The sequence below is a fragment of the Thalassophryne amazonica genome, chromosome 15 (assembly GCF_902500255.1).
Source record: "Thalassophryne amazonica chromosome 15, fThaAma1.1, whole genome shotgun sequence".
NCBI lineage: Eukaryota > Metazoa > Chordata > Actinopteri > Batrachoidiformes > Batrachoididae > Thalassophryne > Thalassophryne amazonica.
In genome coordinates, this window is record NC_047117.1 from 32,153,232 (window position 1) to 32,179,089 (window position 25,858).

The 25,858-nt window shown below is 41.4% G+C and overlaps 1 long non-coding RNA gene across 1 annotated transcript; it reads left to right on the forward strand.

Annotated features, from left to right (window-relative positions):
- The first annotated feature begins 12,274 nt into the window (after nt 1–12,274).
- LOC117526358 lies at nt 12,275–24,351 on the forward strand. Its single transcript, XR_004565268.1, has 3 exons — nt 12,275–12,286; nt 12,387–12,389; nt 24,190–24,351. It is a non-coding gene; the product is annotated as an uncharacterized LOC117526358 (long non-coding RNA).
- Nucleotides 24,352–25,858: the final 1,507 nt, after the last annotated feature.

Below are 25,858 nucleotides of genomic sequence, written 5' to 3' on the forward strand. Positions count from 1 at the left end.
AGAGGAGGGGGTGAGGTCTCATGCTCGTCAGCACACTTCCTGAGGTACGTCAGGTTTTGTGACTAACATTTGTACAGTCAGTATATGTGGTGTCCCTCACACCTTATTGTATTGAGCTGTTATGTTAGTCGTTTAATCAGCTTCCACTGCAGTTTGAGTATGTGAACAGGGTGTTCCATGCCTGCAGGGTGGGAAGCTGATTAGTAATTAAGCCAGGAAGTGTTTGCTGTTTATGTACACCTTTGAGTGGTCTCTCTGTGTGTGGAGTGTGGACTCACATGATGGTTTCTTCTTTCACAGACTCGGTTTGTCGCGGCCACCTGGGGGGTGTCGGCGGGGTCCTTGGGTCCGAACTGTTTCTGGCTCTGGACCGTTTGTGCAGCTGGGAGCGCACCGTATTATCACCTCGCAGACCACGCACTTATTTGTTTGTTCTTTTCCACATCACTGTTATGTCATTAAATTTTGTTATCCTTTGTACCGTGCTCTGCTTATTTCATACTGGGTCCTTCAAACGCTGGTCGGTTCTCCGGGCTGCGTCCGACACATAACAATTACAGAAATAGTAAACTGAAAAGGCCTCAAGTGACTTAGTGAGATAATTCTACATTAACTGAGCAGGTTGTGGGTGTATTTAAGGGCCGACTTGGAAAAAAGAGTGCCTTCTTTCTTTTAATAGTTGGTGGGGGGAAAGAGATAAAGAACTATGCAACATCATTTTTGGGGACAATTTTAAATCTGTACAAATCAGGTTCCATCTACGGAGCCATCTCTGAAATATTAACAGCACCATGAGCAACTTCACAGTAGGGTCATCCTTATTTTGTAAAGTTTTGAAATTTAATACTCTGACCCCCTGAATAGGTTACAATTGATGAAAAAAAAAAACATGCTGTGTAAAGTTTTGTTTGTACAAATTAATATTTAGAGGTATTTCAAAAGCATTAACATTTTACCATTTTCATGCTATATTATACAAATAATGAATGTTTATGAGTTCAATGGTATGAATATTTCATGAGGTGAAAGATGGAATGTATCATTCAGCTCTCACCAAATTAAATATTTGTTCTACTGAAAGAATGGAAAAACATTCATTATTTGTTTTTTATAATGGCTAAAATAGATCCTTGTCATTTAATGATTTAATAATTTATAAATAACAGAAAAGGGACTGGTGCTCATCACTGGTGCTTAACAGTCCAACACAAACTTTAAATAGGAGTCCAAAATTGTTCTCGGTAGTCTGTGATGCCGTCCATTGACACAAAGTCAGTGGACGGCATCACGCTAGTGTTTTTTAATCTCTGTTTGTCTGGCTGCAAAACAGATTATTAAAAAAAGTTATAGAAGAATTTTCAATGGAACATTTTGGAAGCATATGTTTTGAAACTCAGAGGTGATGGTCTAGTGGTTATCCGTTGGGCTTGAGACCAAAGGATCCTTGGTTCAAACTGAATCACTAAAGGCCCTTGGGCAATGTCCTTAATCCCCTAGTTGTTCTCGGTGTCTAGTGAGCACCTTGCATGGCAGCACCCTGATACCCCCCGTCACACATAGCTGGAATTATGAATCGGCACACATCCGAAAAGTTTTGGATTTCAGTTCCAAAACATTTTGACAGCCTTGGTAGCTTTGGTAGTGGGCCAGCAGTACCTCCTCTTCAGCGGCCCACACAACAAGGAGTAGGATTAGGAATGGTGAGTAAAAAAAAAAAACACTGTCAGGAAAATTTGACTCATTTCATGACGGGAGCACAAAAAAACAAAAACAAAAACGTGAGACTGGGCTGTAACAGTATATGCCAAAACTGGCCGAACCATTTTTTTTCTTTTAATACGTATATGCAATTTGATTTTGCAAGACAGATAACATATAGTGTGTGGGTGAATACCCTTTTAATGAACAGAGACTGTTTGTGGCTCAGGGTTACGAGTGTATTCCACTCACCCTGTGTGTCTTCTTCCATTTGTGCTTGCTGAAGCAGAGTCCCACCTGGCCTTGGTCACTGACTCCTTTGTGCCTTTATTCCTTCAAGCCTGGCTCGGGAAACTGCAGCTCCCTAATTTCACCGCTATGAGATGGACCACTCTCCAACTGAAAAACCCCAGCACAGCATTCCTAATTTATTGTTAATAATAAATATTATTTTCCTTCTGAACTCTTCTCTGTGTTCAGATGCAGTTACTCCCCACTTTTAACCTCAAGCCTATGCAGGAGGAAAAGTGTAGTTTATGAGCCATGCACTGGCTTGCCATTACTCATTTTAGGCAAGGCTATATAGACAAAACTCTGTATTTGTGCCAAACCCTTTCAGTACATACTCTGAAAGCCTTTAATTGACGACTGTGGAAGGTTCACAGTGAAACTCATTTCCAAACAAAGGCAAATATTTCTTTTACACTGCATTCTTTTGCAGAAAATAATGAATAGTCCATTGCTAATGTTTGCCACAGTGATTAATTAGAAAAGCTATGCTGTATCATTAGCAAAGAAACTGTCACCATGACACATACAGAACTGTTCTGAAAATGGCTCAAGCTACATACAGTAATTGCTGCCTGGATATTTTCATCAAACAAATATACAGTTTAAAAAACATATTTCATGTCTAAGAATATAACTGCATGCAAGTGACTGTCAAGACTGACAGAAGAACTGCCACAACCAAACAATAAGCCAGTTCCCCTCATTAGAGAGCCAGACTCAGTGACAAGGGTGATATAGAAGTGACAGGACACAACAAATTCACAGACTAGAAAAACTAGCATACCTGTCCATTATAACACAATCCAAGCAAACAGTCCTGTCATAAAATAAACTAATAATTTGTTGTTTACACTGATGGTGACACGGAAGTGTTGATTCATTGGACCTCTACTGGTGGTTGGCTCTCACTGCGGTATTGTATCACTTCCTGTTCCGGAGCACAGCGGTGTTTTTCTGTATCTGTTAGCTGTTTAATCTGCGCAGTTAGATTGGTCTAGTTATCTAGATTACGATTTGTTTCCCAGTGTAATCTTTACGTGCCTTAACTAAAGCACTCCTTCTGCTGAATCACCTCTAAATTATTTACACATTATTCACTTTGCGTGTTTTTAGGAATCCGCTAGCTTAGCGTAGCTACTAGCTCTTAGCCGATTTAGCATGGCGGCTTCTCCTGTCTCTCCACACTTTTCTGCTCTGGGTGTGAAATGTTTAGTATTCCTCGGCCTCCTTTAGCAGTAATGGTACTTGTAATAAGTGTAGCTTATTCGTAGCTTTGGAGGCCAGGCTGGGCGAATTGGAGACTCGGCTCCGCACCGTGGAAAATTCTACAGCTAGCAAGGCCCCTGTAGTCGGTGTGGACCAAGGTAGCTTAGCCGCCGTTAGTTCCCCCCTGGCAGATCCCGAGCAGCCGGGAAAGCAGGCTGACTGGGTGACTGTGAGGAGGAAGCGTAGCCCTAAACAGAAGCCCCGTGTACACCGCCAACCCGTTCACATCTCTAACCGTTTTTCCCCACTCAACGACACACCCGCCGAGGATCAAACTCTGGTTATTGGCGACTCTGTTTTGAGAAATGTGAAGTTAGCGACACCAGCAACCATAGTCAATTGTCTTCCGGGGGCCAGAGCAGGCGACATTGAAGGAAATTTGAAACTGCTGGCTAAGGCTAAGCGTAAATTTGGTAAGATTGTAATTCACGTCGGCAGTAATGACACCCGGTTACGCCAATCGGAGGTCACTAAAATTAACATTAAATCGGTGTGTAACTTTGCAAAAACAATGTCGGACTCTGTAGTTTTCTCTGGACCCCTCCCCAATCGGACCGGGAGTGACATGTTTAGCCGCATGTTCTCCTTGAATTGCTGGCTGTCTGAGTGGTGTCCAAAAATGAGGTGGGCTTCATAGATAATTGGCAAAGCTTCTGGGAAAACCTGGTCTTGTTAGGAGAGACGGCATCCATCCCACTTTGGATGGAGCAGCTCTCATTTCTAGAAATCTGGCCAATTTTCTTAAATCCTCCAAACCGTGACTATCCAGGGTTGGGACCAGGAAGCAGAGTTGTAGTCTTACACACCTCTCTGCAGCTTCTCTCCCCCTGCCATCCCCTCATTACCCCATCCCCGTAGAGACGGTGCCTGCTCCCAGACTACCAATAACCAGCAAAAATCTATTTAAGCATAAAAATTCAAAAAGAAAAAATAATATAGCACCTTCAACTGCACCACAGACTAAAACAGTTAAATGTGGTCTATTAAACATTAGGTCTCTCTCTTCTAAGTCCCTGTTGGTAAATGATATAATAATTGATCAACATATTGATTTATTCTGCCTAACAGAAACCTGGTTACAGCAGGATGAATATGTTAGTTTAAATGAGTCAACACCCCCGAGTCACACTAACTGTCAGAATGCTCGTAGCACGGGCCGGGGTGGAGGATTAGCAGCAATCTTCCATTCCAGCTTATTAATTAATCCAAAACCCAGACAGAGCTTTAATTCATTTGAAAGCTTGTCTCTTAGTCTTGTCCATCCAAATTGGAAGTCCCAAAAACCAGTTTTATTTGTTATTATCTATCGTCCACCTGGTCGTTACTGTGAGTTTCTCTGTGAATTTTCAGACCTTTTGTCTGACTTAGTGCTTAGCTCAGATAAGATAATTATAGTGGGCGATTTTAACATCCACACAGATGCTGAGAATGACAGCCTCAACACTGCATTTAATCTATTATTAGACTCTATTGGCTTTGCTCAAAAAGTAAATGAGTCCACCCACCACTTTAATCATATCTTAGATCTTGTTCTGACTTATGGTATGGAAATAGAAGACTTAACAGTATTCCCTGAAAACTCCCTTCTGTCTGATCATTTCTTAATAACATTTACATTTACTCTGATGGACTACCCAGCAGTGGGGAATAAGTTTCATTACACTAGAAGTCTTTCAGAAAGCGCTGTAACTAGGTTTAAGGATATGATTCCTTCTTTATGTTCTCTAATGCCATATACCAACACAGTGCAGAGTAGCTACCTAAACTCTGTAAGGGAGATAGAGTATCTCGTCAATAGTTTTACATCCTCATTGAAGACAACTTTGGATGCTGTAGCTCCTCTGAAAAAGAGAGCTTTAAATCAGAAGTGTCTGACTCCGTGGTATAACTCACAAACTCGTAGCTTAAAGCAGATAACCCGTAAGTTGGAGAGGAAATGGCGTCTCACTAATTTAGAAGATCTTCACTTAGCCTGGAAAAAGAGTCTGTTGCTCTATAAAAAAGCCCTCCGTAAAGCTAGGACATCTTTCTACTCATCACTAATTGAAGAAAATAAGAACAACCCCAGGTTTCTTTTCAGCACTGTAGCCAGGCTGACAAAGAGTCAGAGCTCTATTGAGCTGAGTATTCCATTAACTTTAACTAGTAATGACTTCATGACTTTCTTTGCTAACAAAATTTTAACTATTAGAGATAAAATTACTCATAACCATCCCAAAGACGTATCGTTATCTTTGGCTGCTTTCAGTGATGCCGGTATTTGGTTAGACTCTTTCTCTCCGATTGTTCTGTCTGAGTTATTCTCATTAGTTACTTCATCCAAACCATCAACATGTTTATTAGACCCCATTCCTACCAGGCTGCTCAAGGAAGCCCTACCATTATTTAATGCTTCGATCTTAAATATGATCAATCTATCTTTGTTAGTTGGCTATGTACCACAGGCTTTTAAGGTGGCAGTAATTAAACCATTACTTAAAAAGCCATCACTTGACCCAGCTATCTTAGCTAATTATAGGCCAATCTCCAACCTTCCTTTTCTCTCAAAAATTCTTGAAAGGGTAGTTGTAAAACAGCTAACTGATCATCTGCAGAGGAATGGTCTATTTGAAGAGTTTCAGTCAGGTTTTAGAATTCATCATAGTACAGAAACAGCATTAGTGAAGGTTACAAATGATCTTCTTATGGCCTCGGACAGTGGACTCATCTCTGTGCTTGTTCTGTTAGACCTCAGTGCTGCTTTTGATACTGTTGACCATAAAATTTTATTACAGAGATTAGAGCATGCCATAGGTATTAAAGGCACTGCGCTGCGGTGGTTTGAATCATATTTGTCTAATAGATTACAATTTGTTCATGTAAATGGGGAATCTTCTTCACAGACTAAAGTTAATTATGGAGTTCCACAAGGTTCTGTGCTAGGACCAATTTTATTCACTTTATACATGCTTCCCTTAGGCAGTATTATTAGACGGTATTGCTTAAATTTTCATTGTTACGCAGATGATACCCAGCTTTATCTATCCATGAAGCCAGAGGACACACACCAATTAGCTAAACTGCAGGATTGCCTTACAGACATAAAGACATGGATGACCTCTAATTTCCTGCTTTTAAACTCAGATAAAACTGAAGTTATTGTACTTGGCCCCACAAATCTTAGAAACATGGTGTCTAACCAGATCCTTACTCTGGATGGCATTACCCTGACCTCTAGTAATACTGTGAGAAATCTTGGAGTCATTTTTGATCAGGATATGTCATTCAAAGCGCATATTAAACAAATATGTAGGACTGCCTTTTTGCATTTACGCAATATCTCTAAAATCAGAAAGGTCTTGTCTCAGAGTGATGCTGAAAAACTAATTCATGCATTTATTTCCTCTAGGCTGGACTATTGTAATTCATTATTATCAGGTTGTCCTAAAAGTTCCCTAAAAAGCCTTCAGTTAATTCAAAATGCTGCAGCTAGAGTACTGACGGGGACTAGAAGGAGAGAGCATATCTCACCCATATTGGCCTCTCTTCATTGGCTTCCTGTTAATTCTAGAATAGAATTTAAAATTCTTCTTCTTACTTATAAGGTTTTGAATAATCAGGTCCCATCTTATCTTAGGGACCTCGTAGTACCATATCACCCCAATAGAGCGCTTCGCTCTCAGACTGCAGGCTTACTTGTAGTTCCTAGGGTTTGTAAGAGTAGAATGGGAGGCAGAGCCTTCAGCTTTCAGGCTCCTCTCCTGTGGAACCAGCTCCCAATTCAGATCAGGGAGACAGACACCCTCTCTACTTTTAAGATTAGGCTTAAAACTTTCCTTTTTGCTAAAGCTTATAGTTAGGGCTGGATCAGGTGACCCTGAACCATCCCTTAGTTATGCTGCTATAGACGTAGACTGCTGGGGGGTTCCCATGATGCACTGTTTCTTTCTCTTTTTGCTCTGTATGCACCACTCTGCATTTAATCATTAGTGATCGATCTCTGCTCCCCTCCACAGCATGTCTTTTTCCTGGTTCTCTCCCTCAGCCCCAACCAGTCCCAGCAGAAGACTGCCCCTCCCTGAGCCTGGTTCTGCTGGAGGTTTCTTCCTGTTAAAAGGGAGTTTTTCCTTCCCACTGTAGCCAAGTGCTTGCTCACAGGGGGTCGTTTTGACCGTTGGGGTTTTACATAATTATTGTATGGCCTTGCCTTACAATATAAAGCGCCTTGGGGCAACTGTTTGTTGTGATTTGGCGCTATATAAAAAAAATTGATTGATTGAATTGATTGATTGATTCAGGTTTGCCATCGATTTTGAAGAATCAGTCTCTGTTAATGTATTATTAGATTGGTTATTTCTCTACCGAGGTTATCTATATTATGATAGCCAAGTGGCCTCTGTGTGCGTGTGTGCATGTGTGTGTGTATGGCTTCAATCATGCAGAAACCGGGAAGAGCTGACATTTGCCATTTTGTATGCTTATGTATTTTGGATGCAGGATGAACGCTGTGAAAATGGAAAGTTGATAGGACTAATATTTTTGGAGAAATTGGCAAATTTAACTAACCAGTAAACAATGGACATTGTGCTGCATTGCATCATGGGAGTTTGGGGTTTTGGGGTTTTAAATGTTGTTTTTGTGGTACATGTTAGTTTAACAGTGTTGTTATTGATTTATTGTGTTTTTATAGTTTAATTGATTTAGTCAGTTTAGTTAGTTAGTTTAGTTTTGTTGCTAGTACCTTAAGTGAGAAGTGTTTGTGTTTGATGTCTTCTGCCCCCATTTCTGTTTGTGTCTAAAATTAGAAGCACCTGTTTGCAGCAGAATGCAGAAAAAGCAAAAAGGCGTGCGTGCATGTTCATGTGCATGTGTGTAACTTCAATCACGGAGCAACTGAGGACAGCTGACATTTGCTGTTTGGTATGCTTATGTATTTTGGGTCAAGGATGAACGCCACTAAAACAAAACATTGATAGAACCAATATTTTTGAAGGACCTAGCGATATTAGGTAACATTACTACATTCTGGACTTAGATGCAATTGCAGCAGGGGGTGATAAATCATATTTCTATTAAAAGCGTGAGTTGTGTGCTTTTATTTAGTAAGTTCAATGTAGGACATAATATAATTGTAAATATAATCCAAATACATGGATGATGCAAGAAAGTGAAAACATTTATTTCCATTGTGGTCCATTTAAAAATCAAAATGACAAAACAGAAGTAAAAATAAAACAATAATAATACTGATAATTATAATAATCATAATAATAATAATAATAGCTATGGTTATGGGTCCGGATGGAAGCAGACCGTTTCAGGCAACGGACCCAAATGCAGAAAGCTGGACACGTGATGGAGTACAAAGGAAAATACATTTATTTATAAACAATAAATAAAAGGTACTGTGCTGGGGTGCCTGCAGTATGGAGAGATGGCCCGCTTCCTGACGGTGAAAATAGGGAGCTGCAGTATCCCGAGCCAGTCTTGAAGGAGAATGATTACTAAGGTTCAAGGACCGGGACCAGGTGGAATGCTCACCTCCAAAACCTATGGGGAATAAAGACACACAGGGCGAGTTCACAAAAGGCAGTCACTTCCTGAGCAGAGAGCTGAGGAGTTCCAAAGTGATGTTGCTGTGCAGGTATCCAGAACCAGGGAACAGGGCAGCACAGGAGTCACGCAGGAATTGTCTGGAACACCAGGAAAGACAGTTTGCGCTAACATGGGAATTAGAGAGTTGACCAGCTTTCCTAAAGTTTAGCTGTGGGAAGTTCTGTCATCTTAAGCACATAGCAGGAAGACGTGGTCAAGGTCACAGAGAAGCAATCAGGCTTGGTCTTCCTGGTAACGGTCTGGATGGATCGCGGCTCTGGAAGAACCAGGAAGGTCTGCAAGAGTCTGGCAAAGTCTGGCAATGCTCACAAGTATCCGGCAACTACTGAACAGAAAGTCAGGGTTTAAATAGTCTGTCAATAATCAATCACTCATCTGATCCAGGTGTGAGAAATAATTGAGGCCACCATCTGGTGAAGAAACTAACACATGACACTGGTTAAAAGACAGAGTTAAAACCAGGATCCGGGGCAAATCCTGACTAATAATAATAATAATAATAATAATAATAATAATAATAATAATAATAACAATAATAATAATGTGTATATGATAACAAGAACCTACACAATTTATAAATACATTAAGACAGTAAATTAACTTTAAAAATGACATAATTAACAGGAAATTTAAGGGTTGAGTTCTTCAAAAAACTGTTGAGGTGTAAGGTTCTAAAAACATTCTGAACTCACACACCATTCCAACTAATTATAGAAACTTTGCATAATTTATTACCACCCTTGAAAAATGTCAGCTACTTGTTTCATAAACACTACCCAATCTATAGCCCGTGGATCCCAACGGAAACACGCTAGTGCTTTTTAATCTTTCTTTATCTTGCTGTAGATGATTAAATAAACGTTATCGAATAATTTTCAATGTAACAGTTTAATCTTTGTTTGTCTTGCTGCAAAACAGATGATTAAATAAACTTTATTGACTAATTTTCAATGTAACGTTTTGGAAGCATATGTTTTGAAACTCAGAAAAAAACTTGTGGAATGATTTTCATTAATTTATTCATTTTCTATACCTGCTCATTCCAATTAAATGTCACAGGGGAGCCCATCCCAGCAGTCACTGGGTGAGAGGTGGTACACTCTGGTCAGCTTGCCAATATATTGCAGGGCCACATATCGACAAACACATTCACGCTCCTTCTCACACCTACAGTCAAGTTAAAGTTTCCAGTTCACCTAACTTGCATGTCTTTGGAAGTGTAAGGAAGCTGGAGCACCCGGAGGGAACCAATACAAACACCTTTAGTAGAGCAGATAATAGAAGACTCATACAAACAAAGTTTTGTTGTTTATTACAATGACAATAAAGTCTCTCTTATTTTATCAAATGGTGGTGCAACCATGAAAATAAGTATATTCATTCTCAAAGGATTACTTGTGAAATTTATCCAATTGCCCATTTAAAAATCCTTTATGCCACCCATTTTTCAACACAGCCACCAAAGGGCCTTTGAAAATTGATGTTCTACGTAAAAATTGATGGAACACCTGCTTCAATGAGGGAACTGGTCCAGCCACTGCCATGCAATAGGGTTCCTTGGGATTTCTGTGCAGCTGTCTCTATGTGAAATTACCCAAGCATGATCATAAACCTGTCTCCTTCATAATCAGGCCACTGCCACTGGATTATAATGAAAGGATTATTAACCGAGCATGAGGTCTGTACGGAAAATATCAGACCGAGATTTAAAGGATCTGTCCCCTCGAGTTTTGAAACAAGTACAAGGAACCATCAGCAGGTTCTGAATGGAAGACCTCAAGCTCCTGCTGGAAACATAAGGCTGGATCAGGTCCTTAATGTATTTCAGTGCCTGCCCGTGTAAAGCTCTAAAGGTCAGCACTAGGATTTTGGAATTTATCCTGTAAAAAACAGGGAGCCAATGTAGACTTCAGGACAGGAGTAATATGTGTTCTTCTGTGGGTGCAGGTAAGAAGTCACGCAGCAGAGTTTTGCACTACCTGCAGGCGGGCCAGCTCTTTCTTATTAAGGGATTGACATATTGTTTTTAATGACTCTGTGTGTGTGTGTGTGTGTGTGTGTGTGCGTGTGTTTCTGGATCAGGCAGTTGTACTTGTATATTGCCATTGAATGGAAGGCCAGATTTTTATGACCAGGCAAGTAGCATAATATGGCACAGCATGAGTCTACATAATTGTATTTATGTTTTTGTTTTTTTGTTTTTTGCATTTGTGTTTTTAGTATCACACTGATATTACATAAAATGTTTAACAATTAGTTGAAAAATGGTCATAAAATCTGTATTATAATAGCCAGTCTTCTTGTCTTCGGAGACAAGAAGAAGAGGAGTGTCTCTCCCTTATTTAGCAGGAGTAGGGGAAAAACTACAGAGGAAGATCAGACAGCACAAAATCCCAGTTTACTTTAAACCGGTTAACACCTTGAGACAGAAATTAGTTCACCCTAAGGACAGGATCCCTAGTTACAAACAGAGCAATGTAGTGTATTCTATCAGATGTCAGGAAAACTGTAACGAACACTACATAGGTGAGACTAATCAACCTTTACACAAAAGGCTGTAACAGCACCGCAGAGAGGGCGCCAGTGGACCTCAGTCTGCAGTTCATCTCCACCTTAAAGACACTAACCACACATTTGAGGACAAGGAAGTTAAAATATTAGTCAGAAAGAAGAAATGGTTTGAGAGAGGGGTCAAGGAGGCATTCTTTGTGAAATGTTTGAAACCCAGCCTTAACCGGGGAGGGGGTCTGAGACATGCTTTATCCCCTGTTTACAATGGGGTACTCAGATCAAAGCAGTTTCAGTCTTTTGTTCATGGTAATGAGTCATTCATGTCATCAGCAGAGTCGTCAAGGGAGCCATCAGGAGAGGGACAGCTGCCCTGTCATTAGGAGGGTGCTAACTAGAGCACAATAGGTGCTAATTAGAGCTATTGTTTAGTCACTAGCCTATAGCAGTCTGCCTCTCGGTAGGAGGGGTCTGGTTAAGTTTAAAACTCCAGCTTTTGTGACTTCTTGATTAATCTTCTCTACAAGAGTCAAGACAGAAGTCAGACCACCAGAGCAAGAATTTTAGCTGAGGAAGCTTCTGCGATTTGAAGCGAAACGTCCTCGCGTCAAGCAACCCAGTCCAGTCGAAGATTCAAGCTTCTTTAAGATAGATAGGTTTTTTCCCCCTCTGTTAGAGGGCTGCATTGGGATTGGGTGCCAATGCAACCCAGTGCAAATCTGGCATGAGCAGGCAGTCAGAACTTCGCTGCGGGTGGGAACGGATGGTTAAAAAAACTCTGCGGGAACAGAAGTGACAGGAGGACTCAGCCAACAAAGGAGAATAGTGTAAAGTATGTGGTGTCCACACACTACTTTCATTTTTTATAATTTAACAGGAGCAGAGGACATTAACAGGAGTGAACAGATAGACACAGTGCAGTGAGTCTGTGTCTCTCTGTGTCACAGTGCAGCAGTTCAGCTACTGTATGTCCATAAATAAACATACAGTAACTGGGCTGTCACATGAAACTGTCCATTCCTTACCAGTGCGTCAAAAGACATACAGGCCAGGTAATCCAAACAACCACATGAATCTCTTTATTATATGCCTAAATGACGTGTTTTCTCCCATGAGACGGGAGGAGACAGAAAATGAATGCATCTGTATTATTGTACGCACATATACACTCAGCGTTTCGTGGGTGCGACTGGACAGGCATAGTGCGGGAACGGGCGGGAGTGTAACACACATGTTGCAGGTGTGGGCAGTAATGGTTCGAAATTCAGCAGGAGCTAGAAGGAGAAATTAGTTTCGCACAGGGCTCTACCCTCTGAATCTGAACAGCCCAAATCTGATTTAAGGCAGATTCTTTTCAACCCACCTATCAGAGTTGGGTTGAACCAGATTTGAGCTGGATTCACTGCAGTCTGAATGCAAATGCGGCTTGAATGCGGCTAGCTCGGGACCATGACATCAAACTGCATCTGTGCACTCTGTGTCTTCTCCAGTAAAGTGCTCAACAAACTTGTATTTCTGTGGCGCCACCACACAAAAATGCACATACACATGCACGCATGTGCACACACCCACGCTCGTGCTAATGTCATTGTCAGAAAACCATCACAGCAGAACTGATGTCATCTGCAGTGACATAAGCTTAAAGAGTTAACTTTTGTGAGGTTATAAATTAATTCCTTTCTGAAATATCACAGAAATTCATGTTTGAAGGAGTTGACTCTGCAGTTATATAATCCATCAAGCTGTCCATTATTTGTCATCGGTACACATGAAACAGCAAACAGCACCCAATCTGTGCATGCACTGCATGACATGAATTCAGATGTGTGTGTTGGATGAGTTCAGAATGTCAGGCTACATCTTTGCACCATATGACTTCTCCAGTAAAGCAATTCTCTTTGGCACCTTATCACCACAGAGAAACACGTACTCACCTGTGCTCATTCAGATGTCAGAAAATGTCACAGGTGTTGTGTGGGCCGCCAGAAGAGGAGGTACTGCTGGCCTACCACCAGAGGGCGCCCTGCCTGAAGTGCGGGCTTCAGGCACGAGAGGGCGCTGCCGCCTCAGGAACAAGCCGTGATGACAGCTGTCACTAATCATCCAACCCACATCTGGAATAAAAGCAGGAAGACACCTCCACCACACTGCCGAGATATCATCTTCATCTAGAGGTAATATCCTCAGCCTTTGTGGTAATATTGAAAATCTGTTTATTGTGAGTATTTGCAGGAGTACCGGTCCTTTTGTGGAGGCTGTGCAATACTGCACTCTTTTTCCTCTGAGGACGCGCTGCAAGTATTGAGTGAGAGGTGGAGGTAGAATACCCACCAGGATTGTTGCTGGGTGTTCACACACCCACACTTGACTGTCTTTGCTTTCTGCCAGCAGTACCAGATCCGACACGCTGAGACGGTGGCCACCTGGGGACTTCGGGACTTGGCGGCTCCAGTATTCCTCGGGTTCGGTGGTAGTGGAAATCGTGTGGTTCCGGTTCGTTTCCAGACGGGCGTCTCTTATCGTCGAGCCTGCCCACACGACACCTTTATTGATTGACTTTTGCACATTCTGAAATCTGCTGTGTTTGGTTGTGTCATTCACAACAGTAAAGTGTTATAATTTGACTCCTTCCATTGTCCGTTCATTTACGCCCCTGTTGTGGGTCCGTGTCACTACACTTTGCCAACAACAGGATCCAGACTGGAACGTTTGTTGTGCGCAGAGAAGTTCTTCCGTATACAGTTTTCCCACAAAATCCGCATTTTTACAAAATAAGATCTAGATAATTTTTTTTTTTAAAATCTGAATCTACATGATTTGACCAACCCGGTTGAATTGTTTTTTGTGGCGGCATTGCGAAAAGTACATTAATCTATGGGTTCATGACAGGAGCACGAAAATGTGCCAGGGGTACAAAATGTGGGGTGACAGGGGAAGTTGGGTGGGTTTATAATTAGAGTTAGGAGAAGGGGAGGATTATAAACCGAAAAAAAAAAAAACGTGTCACGAAAATCTGGCACTTTTTGTGACGGGGCATAAAAAACAGTGAGGCTGGGCTGGATTTCACATGACCTCAAAAATCTGCAGCCTGCACATGTACATCAAACATCGCTCTGAAAATGCAGGTTCAGATCCAGGATTTTTTTTTTTAGGGGGATGCATGCATTAGTGAATGAATATTTAGATACCATTTCTTGCATTTTGATGCATGTTTCACCATAAAATACAACCACAGAGAAAATACACTTTATAACCTGTTTTTTAATCATCTGCATTGTACAATGTTGAATGTGATGAAAAGTGGGGTGTCCTCTCCCTGGATCTGCCCTTGAAATACATATGAATATTTCTGTTGTTATTACAAATGATCATAGATTCTGCCTGAACCACAGGTAGTACACTCAGAGTGCTGACAGTAAGCAATCTTGTGATTGGAATTTAAGGATATACTCTATGGATTTATTACTCAAAATGGTCAATACTGACAAGCTGTGGAAAACCAGCTAAGTCATAATTTTGCTACAATGTCAAGGAATTAGACTAGTTAGAGAAGTCTCTGGGATACAGTTTATCAGTTTATTGTTCAGTATTCATTTCCAAATTATTTTCTCTGCAAAATAGGACAGAACCCAAACTGTCCAGTCTGATGTATGAAGTGGGTCAAGATGGATTGCAAATCCCAGGCTGAACGTGGACTAGTAGGATGAGCCAGATTTGGAAAAACAAGTCTGAACGCTATCTGGCAAGAAAGCAATCCAGTGTCAGGGGCAGTACTCCCCTGCCTTCACTGCACATGTGTCATGGCGGAGCACTAGCAGCAGTTAACAGATTATCGCCTCATTTCATTTTAAAACTGGTCCATTTCTGCTTAAACTGCCTCTTTTCTGCTTAAAAGTGACTTTAGAATGATTTAAGAGGGTTGACGTTGTAATCTGATGGTTAATAATCGCATTATTCCCTTTGATTGCTTTGGGTGAAGAGAGTCAGACTCAGAGAGAGTCTCAGACCTGCTGCTGTCACGCTGTGATCGCGCCCCGTCCTTTATGTGGAAATGATTGTTGTACAAAAGCTTCAGATATCTGTTGCTGAGATAGATGATGACTGGAGTGCAGTTTTAAGCAGAAACGAGGCGATAATCGGTGAATCACTGTTGGTACTCCGAAATGACGCATGCACAGTGAAGGCAGGGGGAGTGTTGAGCTCCTGACACCAGACTGAATCAAGATTAGACTGGATTGTAAACCCCAGTGTGAGCAGAGTCTTAAGCTAAAGGCACCTTGATACTTGCATGAATTTTTACACAATCTTGCATGCAAATGAGTAAACTCAACGTAAACTGTTGTGAACTGTTATAAACTGTATGTACTTTGTGCCACTGTGTGCCAGTGAGCAAAGAAAATTTAGAAATGTTCAAAATTTCTGGCACCATTCATTTCATGCCACTTGTGTGAACTACACTCAACAAAAATATAAACGCAACACTTTTGGTTTTGCTCCCATTTTGTATGAGATGAGCTCAAAGATCTAAAACTTTTTCCACATACACAATATCACCATTTCCCTCAAATATTGTTCACAAACCAGTCTAAATCTGTGATAGTGAGCACTTCTCCTTTGCTGAGATAATCCATCCCACCTCACAGGTGTGCCATATCAAGATGCTGATTAGACACCATGATTAGTGCACAGGTGTGCCTTAGACTGCCCACAATAAAAGGCCACTCTGAAAGGTGCAGTTTTATCACACAGCACAATGCCACAGATGTCGCAAGATTTGAGGGAACGTGCAATTGGCATGCTGACAGCAGGCATGTCAACCAGAGCTGTTGCTCGTGTTGAATGTTCATTTCTCTACCATAAGCCATCTTCAAAAGTGTTTCAGAGAATTTGGCAGTACATCCAACCAGCCTCACAACTGCAGACCACGTGTAACCACACCAGCCCAGGACCTCCACATCCAGCATGTTCACCTCCAAGATCGTCTGAGACCAGCCATTCGGACAGCTGCTGAAACAATCGATTTGCATAACCAAAGAATTTCTGCACAAACTGTCAGAAACCATCTCAGGGAAGCTCATCTGCATGCTCGTCGTCCTCATCAGGGTCTCGACCTGACTCCAGTTCGTCGTCGTAACCAACTTGAGTGGGCAAATGCTCACATTCGCTGGTATTTGGCATGTTGGAGAGGTGTTCTCTTCGCGGATGAATCCCGGTTCACAATGTCCAGGGCAGATGGCAGACAGCGTGTGTGGCGTCGTGTGGGTGAGCGGTTTTCTGATGTCAGTGTTGTGGATCGAGTGGCCCATGGTGGCGGTGGGGTTATGATATGGGCAGGCATCTGTTATGGACGAAGAACATAGGTGCATTTTATTGATGGCATTTTGAATGCACAGAGATACCGTGACAAGATCCTGAGGCCCATTGTTGTGCCATACATCCAAGAACATCACCTCATGTTGCAGCAGGATAATGCACGGCCCCATGTTGCAAGGATCTGTACACAATTCTTGGAAGCTAAAAATGTCCCAGTTCTTGTATGGCCGGCATACTCACCGGACATGTCACCCATTGAGCATGTTTGGGATGTTCTGGACCGGCGTATACGACAGCGTGTATCAGTTCCACAGGCCACAATTGACAACCTGATCAACTCTATGCGAAGGAGATGTGTTGCACTGCATGAGGCAAATGGTGGTCACACCAGATACTGACTGGTATCCCCCCCCCCCCAATAAAACAAAACTGCACCTTTCAGAGTGGCCTTTTATTGTGGACAGTCTAAGGCACACCTGTGCACTAATCATGGTGTCTAATCAGCATCTTGATATGGCACACCTGTGAGGTGGGATGGATTATCTCAGCAAAGGAGAAATGCTCACTATCACAGATTTAGACTGGTTTGTGAACAATATTTGAGGGAAATGGTGATATTGTGTATGTGGAAAAAGTTTTAGATCTTTGAGTTCATCTCATACAAAATGGGAGCAAAACCAAAAGTGTTGCGTTTATATTTTTGTTGAGTGTAGTTGTGAACATTGTGCAACCTATTTGAAAACACTGTGTGTCACTGCATATCATTGGGCACAAGGCATAGGAACCTGAAATTAGATTATGAAGAGATGCTACAGCTATAATAAACATAACTCATCAGAAGCGTGGCGTGGCATCAAGTGCAGCAAAGGTGGATGCACTGGCATGACGAATTGCATGGCAGTGTGGGTACCAAATTCGTGCAAGTGTAAAGATGGTGTAAAGATGCCCTGTCACTTGCACGACTTTGATCCGCGAACTTGCATGCACATCGTTGTGACGATCCCACCTGCTGTGTTCCCAGCTGGATGCCAAGCTTTGTTCCACTGGATGTCATGCGTTGTATGCTGGATGCTGCATTTATTAAATAATTATTTTGTAGGGGATTAGTCATTTTCTCTCCAAGTTGGCTGTTGAAAACGCCTCTAATCGCTTCCAAAATCACAGAGGACTATTCCAGCTGGCGCTTTTCTTTCGCTCTCGTGCACGCTTAATGATACTGTTTATATTGTAATAGCTTGGTAAAACAGCTGCATGTTCTTTACTTCTCATGAGTAGCTGTAGAATTATGTTTAAGATAGATTAAACATCTTGTTATAATCATTCAGATGAGCTGCACGTTGATGTGGTGCACTGATGCAATCACTCACACGCAGTGTTTTTGACTTGTTTGTGCAATGTTTACTTGAAGTTCATGTAATTAATGCGTGATGGAGATTTTGAACATTTCAAAATTTTCTTTGCACATGTACATAAAGCCATGCACAGTTTACAATGGTTTACAACGATTTTGAGATGAATTTACTCTCCTGCACGGCAGAGTGCATGCAAGTGTGCGGATCAGAGTCGTGCAAGTGTCAGGGGGGCCTTCAGATTGTATATGTACTTCAAGACACTGCACAGCTCATCTGCACAGGGCTTTAGCACTTTTTCACATCCTGCTGCTTTCTCTGCATGCAATCTGTGTATAGGCCCCCTGACACTTGCACAGATTTAATGCACGCACATCGTTGTCATGATCCCATCCACTGTGTTCCCAGCTGGACGCCGCCTTTCTTCAACTGACTGCCACGCACTCTGTGCTGGACACTGCATATATAAAATAATTATTTCATGGCGGATTAATCATTTTCTCTGTAAACTGGCTGCTGAAAACAGCTCTAATCACTTCCTGAATCACAGAGGAGTGCTCCAGCTGGAGCCATGTGCGCATGCACCGAACAAGCTGGAGAAAGCATTTGGAGCCATCTAAAAAGGTAATTATTTGTCACGTTTACATTGTTATGACTTGGTGAAACAGTTGCATGTTATTTCCTTCTTGTGTGCAGCTGTCAAAGTATGTTTATGACAGATTTAACATCTCATTATAATCATTCAGACAAGCTGCACTCTGATGCGGTGTGCTGACACAACCACTCGCTCTGTTCACTTGTTCTTTACTCCACTTGATGAGCTGCACATAGTGTTGGCGAGCAGATCGCACCACGTTGCATGACATTTATGCGTGAAATATTTTTTTGAACATTTCAAAATTCTCTTTCTGCAATTGCACGCATCGACACCCCTCTCACGTTCAGTCTGCACCCATTAAAGACGGGTTTACTCTCTTGCACAACACAGGGTGTGCAAGTGCGTGCATCACAGTCTTGCAAGTGTCAGTGGGCCTTATCGCTCTTCTCACTCATCCTTTGTGATGTTAAGCTTTCGATGAAGAGAGGAAATGCAAGACAGTGGGAGGTGATAAGCATCACAAAGGAAAGGTGTTTTGCAGAAGTGTAGTGGGAGGTGTATTTGAGAATGACCCGTCTATTGAAGAAGGTGTTCAGCTCTTTCACCCTCATCAGAGTCGATTCAGCTTGTTGACAACTGCAGAGTTTGTTTTGTATCACCATCCTCATCCCATTCTACACCTCACCCCTCTGAAGATTGCTTGCCATTTTCCACCCCAAATGCTCTTTACCCTCTCCAATTCTCACCTTCATCTCCCTCTGCACATTTCTCAGTTCATGTCTATCACCCTCATTAAAGGTCATCTTTCTTGTTAAGCAGGCCCTTTAGATCACCAGTGATTCAAGGTTTGCTGTTTACAAAACAGCACTTAATATTAGATGGCATAGCATTGTCCACACAGAAGTTTATATAGGCCGTTATATAGTTGGAGAGATTACATATGTCTTGTCAATGTCTTACCATGGGGTTCCCAAATAACATCCCAGTCAGTTCTTCCAAAACAGTCTTTTAGAACAATCACAGCCTCATCACACCACTTCTTTATGGTCTTGGTGACAACAGGTTGCCTCAGTACTTTTATTACGCAGAGGCCTCAGGTGTACCAGATTGTGATTCAGATTTCCCAAGTGGGATAGAGTGGCACAGCTAATATGTATCACTGATCTTAGCATATAGCAGGTCCAGAGTCTAATTTTCCCTGGTAGTAATGGAGAGTTGTAGTGTTTCCTCTTTTTTCTGCTGCTTTGCTCCAGCTGTGCATGCCCTGAATGGCATTGATGTTCTCCACTGTGCATTTAGCTTTACCCAAGAGTAAACAAAGCTGTGCACCAGTGGTGTGTCCTCAACAAAGAAAAGTGTATCTGCAACCATCATTCCAACAATAGATTTCCACATACAGCTGGTAAAATGAGTATTGAACACATCACCATTTTTTAGTGGTTAGCACTGTTGCCTCACAGCGAGAAGGTCGTGGGTTCAATTCGTGTGGCCTTTCTGTGTGGAGTTTGCATGTTCTCCTCGTGTTTGTGTGGGTTTCCTCCGGGTGCTCCAGTTTCCTCCCACATCCAAAGACATGCGGGTTAGGTGGATTGGGATCTTTAAATTGTCCGTAGGTGTGTGTGTGGGTGTGTCTGTGTTTGTTTGTCTGTTTGTGGCCCTGCGACAGACTGGCATCCTGTCCTGGGTGTACCCCGCCTCACGCTCTATGACTGCTGGGATAGGCTCCAGCCCCCCGCGACCCTTAACTGGACTAAGCGGTAGAAGATGAATGAATGAATGAATGAATATTAGTGCAACTGACATGAAACTTTCACCAGATGTCGGTAACAACCCAAGTAATCCACACATACAAAGAAATTAAACTATAGATGTCCATAATGGAATGGAATGGAATGGAATGAGATTTATTATCATTGTCATTACAAATGCAACAATGAAATTACATTTACACTCCAATTACCTCAGACAAAATACAGCAATCAATCCACAATTATTACTTGTTTACCGTAATAATGGCACACATCAAAATTAAAGACAACACATATAGATTTGACTGCAATGTAGCCAGGCTGACAAAGAGTCAGAGCTCTATTGAGCCGAGTATTCCCTTAACTTTAACTAGTAATGACTTCATGACTTTGTTTGCAAATAAAATTTTAGCTATTAGAGAAAAAAATTATTCATAACCATCCCAAAGACATATCGTTATCTTTGGCTGCTTTCAGTAATGCTGGTATTTGGTTAGACTCTTTCTCTCCGATTGTTCTGTCTGAGTTATTTTCATTAGTTACTTCCTCCAAACTATCAACATGTCTATTAGACCCCATTCCTACCAGGCTGCTCAAGGAAGCCCTACCATTAATTAATGCTTCGATCTTAAATATGATCAATCTATCTTTATTAGTTGGCTATGTACCACAGGCTTTTAAAGTGGCAGTAATTAAACCATTACTTAAAAAGCCATCACTTGACCCAGCTATCTTAGATAATTATAGGCCAATCTCCAACCTTCGTTTTCTCTCAAAAATTCTTGAAAGGGTAGTTGTAAAACAGCTAACTGATCATCTGCAGAGGAATGGTCTATTTGAAGAGTTTCAGTCAGGTTTCAGAATTCATCATAGTACAGAAACAGCATTAGTGAAGGTTACAAATGATCTTCTTATGGCCTCAGACAGTGGACTCATCTCTGTGCTCGTCCTGTTAGACCTCAGTGCAGCTTTTGATACTGTTGACCATAAAATTTTATTTCAGAGATTAGAGCATGACATAGGTATTAAAGGCACTGCGCTGCAGTGGTTTGAATCATATTTATCTAACAGATTACAATTTGTTCATGTAAATGGGGAGTCTTCTTCATGGACTAAGGTTAATTATGGAGTTCCACAAGGTTCTGTGCTAGGACCAATTTTATTCACTTTATACATGCTTCCCTTAGAAAGCATTGCTTAAATTTTCATTGTTACGCAGATGATACCCAGCTTTATCTATCCATGAAGCCAGAGGACACACACCAATTAGTTAAACTGCAGGAATGTCTTTCAGACATAAAGACATGGATGACCTCTAATTTCCTGCTTTTAAATTCAGATAAAACTGAAGTTATTGTACTTGGCCCCACAAATCTTAGAAACATGGTGTCTAACCAGATCCTTACTCTGGATGGCATTACCCTGACCTCCAGTAATACTGTGAGAAATCTTGGAGTCATTTTTGATCAGGATATGTCCTTCAATGCGCATATTAAGCAAATATGTAGGACTGCTTTTTTGCATTTGCGCAATATCTCTAAAATTAGAAAGGTCTTGTCTCAGAGTGATGCTGAAAAGCTAATTCATGCATTTATTTCTTCTAGGCTGGACTATTGTAATTCATTATTATCAGGTTGTTCTAAAAGTTCCCTGAAAAGCCTTCAGTTAAGTCAAAATGCTGCAGCTAGAGTACTGACAGGGACTAGAAGGAGAGAGCATATTTCACCCATATTGGCTTCTCTTCATTGGCTCCCTGTTAATTCCAGAATAGAATTTAAAATTCTTCTTCTTACTTATAAGGTTTTGAATAATCAGGTCCGATCTTATCTTCGGGACCTTATAGTACCATATCACCCCAATAGAGCGCTTCGCTCTCAGACTGCAGGCTTACTTGTAGTTCCTAGGGTTTGTAAGAGTAGAATGGGAGGCAGAGCCTTCAGCTTTCAGGCTCCTCTCCTGTGGAACCAGCTCCCAATTCGGATTAGGGAGACAGACACCCTCTCTACTTTTAAGATTAAGCTTAAAACTTTCCTTTTTGCTAAAGCTTATAGTTAGGGTTGGATCAGGTGACCCTGAACCATCCCTTAGTTATACTGCTATAGACTTAGACTGCTGGGGGGGTTCCCATGATGCACTGAGTGTTTCTTTTTATTCACCTCTTTTTGCTCTGTATGCACCACTCTGCATTTAATCATTGGTGATTGATCTCTGCTCTCTTCCACAGCATGTCTTTTTCCTAACTCTCTCCCCTCAGCTCCAACCAGTCCCAGCAGAAGACTGCCCCTCCCTGAGCCTGGTTCTGCTGGAGGTTTCTTCCTGTTAAAAGGGAGTTTTTCCTTCCCACTGTCGCCAAGTGCTTGCTCATAGGGGGTCGTTTTGACCGTTGGGGTTTTTCTGTAATTATTGTATGGCTTTTGCCTTACAATATAAAGCGCCTTGGGGCAACTGTTTGTTGTGATTTGGTGCTATATAAATAAAATTGATTTGATTTGATTTGATTTGATTTGGCACTATATAAATGAAAATAAATTGAAAATTGAAATTTTCTGTACTTATTTGTTTTGGTTTCTTTGTATGTGTGAATTACTTGGGTTGTTACCAACATGAAAATTTCATGTCACCTTTAGAAATGCATTTACTGAAGAATTGGTGATGTGTTCGGTTATTATTTTACCCGCTGTATAGCTCCAATGCCATAATGTGATGAGTGGTATTGTGTCAGCGAACAAAAAAAAAAAAAAAACACACTAAAAGCCATTAAAGCACACAGACATGTACACTGATGGAGCTGTTGCAATAGGATGCTGCCCATAAAGTGCCATTTGTGTAAAAGGACTGCTGGTCTTTGTCCTTAAACTTTGACCAATATGCTTATTCCTGTGCTAGTAATATCTGAAGTTCCTGGATCCACTTTGTCATTCAGATCTGCTCCAAAATCTGGTGGATTCTTCCTTGGCCCATACCTCGACCCCATATGTTATCTGAAATTGCGTTAACAGCTACTGAATAGTCCTTTTAATAGACAAGGAAATAAACAAGGTCAAATTTACCTTTCATGTGCAGAGACCTTGCGTGTTGTAAAAACATTCTGACTGTGCAAAAGAGAAGGACAGTTCCAGTGCTGAAATATAGCTCAAAGCACTCCTTGTAAAAAACAGGTGATGTGTCCACCTGTCATACATGCAAAAACAGATGTGTTTGGATTGCCTTATTTATCTGCATACAGAGCTGTGGACTATTGTGCATGCAAAAGGAGGTGAGCCAAAGATGCCGAGTGTGTTTTTCAAATGAGCCACGCGACACCATGCTTGATAAGTGAACTATATAAATCTCCCCATATAAAGCCATATACATAAAGTCTGTCCAACTCAAGGAATTTATGCAACAATGAATTCATCAGTCAGTTACACTGCACACATGATAATATTTTCAGGGAGGCAGAACTGGAAATATTTTACAGGTTTTGCAGGCTGACCATGATTCACGGTCATTATAAAGGTGAGAAACTGGACCCCTTTTAAACCCAAATGTGGCTTAGTGAATTGTCCACCACAGAAAAACTGCTTGTGGAAGTTTGTCAATTGAGAAGATTAAAAGCAAAATGTAAATCAAAATGTTTATTTTAATTATGGGTCCGTTAGTGACATTTAAGGATAACTTTAGCAATTTATCTGTTTTTCGGTCGACTTATTGTTGATGAATTATACCTTAGGTGTAATTTTTGTTCCAGCCAACTGATTCTGCCCTTTTTTTTCTCTGTCTGACGTACGAACAACGTCGCTTGGGATTGCATGATTAACAGATCCAAACCACAAGGGGCCAGACCAGTGGCGGCTGGTGAAAAAAAATCTTGGTGGGGCTGGTGTGCCAATAGATTTCCCTGCCTAGTCAAGTACATGCATTCAAATTAAAAGTCGGAAAATTACTACAATTCCACAATAATCATTTAATTCTCTTCTCAGAATCAGCAGTTTACAGATACAGTTAACCATTTACAGCTATATTAGGCCTTATTTGTACTTTGGAAAGGAACAGTATGAAACACAACACTCAATTTCACCATTTGTCACCAAACACACAAAGTAGGCATACACCATGCTGTACTGCCATTATCTTCAGCCAAACAGTTTCACAATGACTGGCACAATGGGTTTCACAACAGAACGGAAACAGAACAGAATTTCAAAATATACATTAAAAAAAAAAAAATCCTCAGTTGACAAAATCATGTACATGCTGCAATGTTCACAGTACCTTCCAAAATCCTTTCACTCTCTTCAAAACAAAGAAATAGCTTAACATTCAGACTCACTCGCCACATGACAAAATGTATGTCTCTCTGTGTGTGTATGTGTATGTGTGTGTGAGAGTGAGAGTGTCTGTGTGAGAGAGAGAGAGAGAGAGAGGTGGTGTGTATGTGTGTGCGAGAGAGAGAGAGGTGGTGTGTGTGTGAAAGAGAGAGATATGGTGTGTGTCTAATTCTAAGGTAAGCTCTTATTCAACAGTGGCATTATGATTACACAGTGAATGTGTCTTGAAGGTTGTTTTCCATCAAAACCCGATAGAGAGCCAGTGCAGCACTGCAACTCTGGAACTCCTCGTTCTCGTAGATCAGGGACAATTCTGTTTTAAGTCTGGCCTTGTCCAGTGAAGGGTAGGCTTCCACTTTGGTTTTCAGTGCTGAATCTGGGAAGTTCCTGCTGTGTTGTTGGAACAAGTCTCCTTGCAACAGAGTGGTGCTGACGAGGTGCTTGGTGAAAGAAAACCCCTCCTTGGCATGGCTCATAATGGTGTCACATACCTGTGCAATGATATATGTATATATAAAAAAGTAAGAATTCACATGTCCCGCGATAAACATTCTGAAGAGATAGTCTTACATTGTGTAATGAACCAATATGGCTTACTGTAATTATTCATATCGTAATATGCCAATATACATATTCAGTCTGCACCACTACATAAAATGACCAGCAAATGTCCTCATGACATTTTAGTTAATGATCTCATTCAAATCAGACCACATAGCAAGTGCCTACCTCCAGTGCCAAATGGTGTTGTGTGTCTTCTCCCAATGTTCTCCTTGTGGCTCCTGAACAGGTCTCCTGTACTCCTCATCATCAGCCAGATTGAGAACAGCCTCCCTGATCCAATACAGATGTTTCCATATGTTAAGTTCTGAAAACTGGCTGACTAGGGATATATTAGTTCTGTGTGGTTCTGTGGCCTCTCAGTGCAGCTGTAGAACAGGATACTGAGGCTCCTTAACATCTGCTCCAAAATTGTGGGCCACTTGGTGGAGAACAAATTCACAGAACTGTGCAGGAAACAAGCCTTACAACTTGCGGATAAAATCTCTACAGACTCAGCCCATGTTCTGAACAGTGAATACGAGCTTCTTCCTTCTGGGAAGTGCTTTAGAGTGCATCATTACAGGAGGAAGAGATACAAGAACTCATTTGTGCCACACTCCATCACACTTTTAAATCAGA